This window comes from Lynx rufus, unplaced genomic scaffold (genome assembly GCF_022079265.1).
Source record: "Lynx rufus isolate CCGP_SWC_20201006 ecotype Redwood Valley unplaced genomic scaffold, mLynRuf1.p SCAF_3, whole genome shotgun sequence".
Classification (NCBI taxonomy): domain Eukaryota; kingdom Metazoa; phylum Chordata; class Mammalia; order Carnivora; family Felidae; genus Lynx; species Lynx rufus.
Genome location: NW_025814845.1, coordinates 100,886,408 through 100,890,576, shown reverse-complemented (window position 1 = coordinate 100,890,576; position 4,169 = coordinate 100,886,408). Strand labels below are relative to the sequence as shown.

Genomic DNA, 4,169 nt, shown 5'->3' with positions numbered 1-4,169 from the left:
ATAAGAACCACCAAAACTTAAAGTTACACTTGCCAGCCCTGCCAGATGTCTCAGTCTCCACGTGTTAAGGATGCAAGTGCTAAAGTGCTCTCCAATATTTTCTCCTAGTTTCCTTTTCAAATAATAGAGAGAAAAATTCACCCTGTGCAAGTTTTGAAGTAATCAAAAAGTGATTAGCATTTGGAGGTAAAACCTAAACAATTTTTTAACTGGTAAGGGCTCTGCTAGAGAACATGGTTTATATCTGTGTGTAGGTGAGTTTCCTGATACTGAAGCCCAGGATTCAATGTACCCATCCAGTGCCAGGGCAGCCAAGTCACACATACATCACTGATATATAAGGATACACCTAAGTTCAACCTTAACCCTGGTATTTTGCCAGAAGGTCCAAATGACAGATGCCTACTTTCACAGCATTTCTCACATCTTAAACTTGTGGGTGATCAGAGATCATGTGATATTATAGGTGACCATCACAGCTAATCAGTGTAGCAGTGGCAGTAACACAAACAAGATATATGAACAAGAGATGTCATTTTGATCTATCATTAATCTAAATAAATATCTGGGTATTCACTTTCAAATTATGGCCAAGCGCTCAAGATTGAACTTGTGTTAAAACTCTTCTTATCAAATTCTGTGAAGATGACAGTGGTGGAAAAGGCATAGCTTTTAGATCTTCCCAAATTCCAACGTAAAAGAGACAGTGGACAGCATTTACAACAAAGCTAGGTGACAAGGTACTCCAGGAACCGCAAAAATGCAAACCAGCAAGAGCCACAAGACCAGCGCATCATCAGCACCTGTTTCAGAGAAAACAGAAAAGCTACCGGATGATTCACAACCTGACAATAAGAGACCCTAAAATGGCCACCAGATACTCATGGGGAGGCACAGTGGCCAGTAAGAGCAACCGCAGAAATGAGAGGGAGTCATCCCTAGATTAGCAGATGAGGCGAGGGTCCTGCAGTAAGTCAGGCCGATCGCTTAGCAGCACCACCTTCCCACCTTCCACAGGGGCTCACACTCAGATGGAATAGGAGGGGCTAAATCAAAATTGATCAGGAAGAAACAACATAGATGGAGGAAAGAGAGGGTCCAGATAAAAGTGGGCCAGACCAATAGAGCAAAAAACCAAAAACAACTCAGAAAAATCACCTTAAAAAATTAAAAAAAAATTTTTTTAACACTGCACAGAAACACTGTTGTTAAAACAGATATCCTTCTGGGGCGCCTGGGTGGCTCAGTCGGTTGAGCGTCCGACTTCAGCTCAGGTCACGATCTCGCGGTCCGTGAGTTCGAGCCCCTCGTCGGGCTCTGGGCTGATGGCTCAGAGCCTGGAGCCTGCTTCCATTCTGTGTCTCCCCCTCTCTCTGCCCCTCCCCCGTTCATGCTCTGTCTCTCTCTGTCTCAAAAATAAATAAAACGTTAAGAAAAATTAAAAAAAAAACAACAGATATCCTTCTGATAATTAGGAGAACCAAATTCATATAAAAATGAATAACAGAAATGTTTCAAGGCCAAAACCCAAAGATATTACATGTTTTCAATAAAAAGTCCTATTTGAGAATTTTTCACATCCTGTGAGGATGAAGTAAATTATAGTTTTTGTCACCTTCAATTTCATGAGGAGGAAAAAAATTAAATATCATAATAAATTACTTTTAATTTTGACATAACAGAATTTAAAGAGAAAGGAAAATGGGAAATATTTAAAACATTTTCATTTCACTAATCATCTTTCAATTTGTGACTACTAAACTTACTATATCAATTTTCAAAATTATTTTCAGATGTATTCTTGATTCCTACTTCTTCCTCTTACATTTGATTTTGGTCTTGATTTCAGTCACATATTGACTTTAGCTCCTGGCTCTTTAGCATTTGGAAAAAATATGTATCAGTGCATCTCAATCCTATAAGATTTATGGTCTGGATGACAAAAAAAGGACATGAATTCTCAGTGGGTTACTTACTCCCAAAAGAAGAATAAGAGAAAGAGGCTGGGATGTGCCCCCTCAACCTCTCTAGACCCATCAATCAGATTAAGTCTTTATCAATTATTTACTGCTGTTTAAAAGTCACCTGAAAGCTTAGTGTCTTAAAAGGACAAAAATTTTATCTGTTCACAGTACCATGGGTTGTGCTTGCTTCAGCAGGCACTAGAATTGGAACAATAAAGAGAAAGTTAGCATAGCCCCTGTGCAAAATAACGCGCAAATTCATGAAGTGTTCCATGTTGTTAAGGGGTCAAATCATCAAGAAGATATAATAATTGTAAATATAGGCACTGAACATCAGAGCACCAAAATATATTAAGCAAATAGTAACAATTCTGTAGGGAGAAGTTGACAACAATATAATAATAGTAGGAGACTTCAATACCTCACTTTCAGCAGTGGATAGTTCAGCCAGAGAGAATATCAACAAGAAAATGTTGAACTTGAACTGTACATTGGACCAAATGGACCTAACAGACATATACAGAATGTTCTGTCCATGAGCAGCAGAATATGCATTCTTCTCAAGTGCACACAGAACCTTCTCCAAGATAGATCAGATGATAGGCCACAAAGCAAGTCTTAGCAAATTAAGAAGACTGAAATCATACCAAGTGTTTTCCAACCACAATAGTATAACTAGAAATTAACAAGAGGAAAGTTGGAAAATTTATAAGCATGTGGAAACTAAACAACATACTCCTGAACAGTCCATGGGTCAAAGAAGAAATAAAAAGTAAATTAAAAAAAAATGTCAAAACAAATGAGAATGGAAACACATGGGATGCTACACGAGCAATTCTGAGAGGAAAGTTTATAGTGATAAATGCACACATACATGCTAAGAAAATAGAAAGATCACAAATAAACAACCTAACTTTATACCTCCAGGAACTAGAAAAAGAAGAACAAACTAAGCCCACAGTGAAGGAAAGTAAACATTAGAGCAGAAATAAATAAAATACAGACCAGAAAAACACTAGAAAAGACCACTGAAACTAAGCTGGTTTTTTAAAAAAGGTAAACAAAATTGACAAAACTTTAGCCACACCAACTAAGAGAAAAAAAAGAGAGAAACTCAAGTGAATAAAATCATAAATGAAAGAGGAGACATTACCCCTGGGATTACAGAAATACATAGTATCATAAGAGACTACTATGAGCAATTGCAGACCAAAAAAAAGATAAGCCAGAAGAAATGGATAAGTTCCTAGAAACATACAACCTACCAAGCCTGAATCAGGAAAAATAGAAAATCTTAACAGACCAGGATGCCTGGGTGGCTCAGTCAGTTAAGCATCTGACTCTTGGTTTCAGCTCAGGTCATGATCTTATGGTTCGTGGAATCGAACCCCTTGTTGGGTTCCTTGATGACAGCACAGAGCCTGCATGGGATTCTCTCTCTCTCTGCCCTTCCCCTGCTGGCTCATACACACATTCACTCTCTCAAAATAAATAAAGAAACTTAAAAAAAAAAAAAAAGAAAACCTTAACAGACCAATAATAAGTAAGAAGATTGAATTAGTAATCAACAACCTCCCAACACTGGAAAGCCCAGGAGCAGACAGCTTCTCTGGTAAATTATATCACATATTAAAAGAATAATTAACAACAACTCTTTTCGGATTCTTCCAAAAAAATTGAACAGGCATGAGAATTTTCATTCTTCTTTATTTTATGAGGCCAGCATTACCTTGATACCAAAAACCAGATAAGTATACTACAAACAACAACAACAACAACAACAACAACAACAACAACAACAAATTAACACAACAGCAAAACCCTATAGAACAATATCCCTGATGAATATAAATACAAAAACTCTTAACAAAATATTAGTGAACTAAATTCAACAGCACATTAAGTGCTTTATCTCTGGGATGCAAGGATGGGTCAACATACACAAATCAATAAATGTGATAAACTGCATTAATAGAATAAAAGATAAAAGCCATGTGTTTATTTCAATATATGTGGAAAAAGCATTTGACAACACACAAAATCTTTCATGACAAAAACTTTCAACAAATTGGGTATACAAGAAACACACCTTAAAAGCCATATGTGACAGACCCACAGCTAACATCATACTCAATGGTGGAAGATTGAAAGCTTTTTCTCCAAAATCAAGAACAAGATCAGGGTGCCCACTCTCATTTGATAGTA

The 4,169-nt window shown here is 37.0% G+C and overlaps 1 pseudogene; it reads left to right on the top strand.

Moving 5' to 3' along the window:
- The first annotated feature begins 2,145 nt into the window (after positions 1-2,145).
- LOC124521425 (uncharacterized) lies at positions 2,146-2,244 on the top strand (annotated as a pseudogene).
- The last annotated feature ends 1,925 nt before the right edge of the window (positions 2,245-4,169 follow it).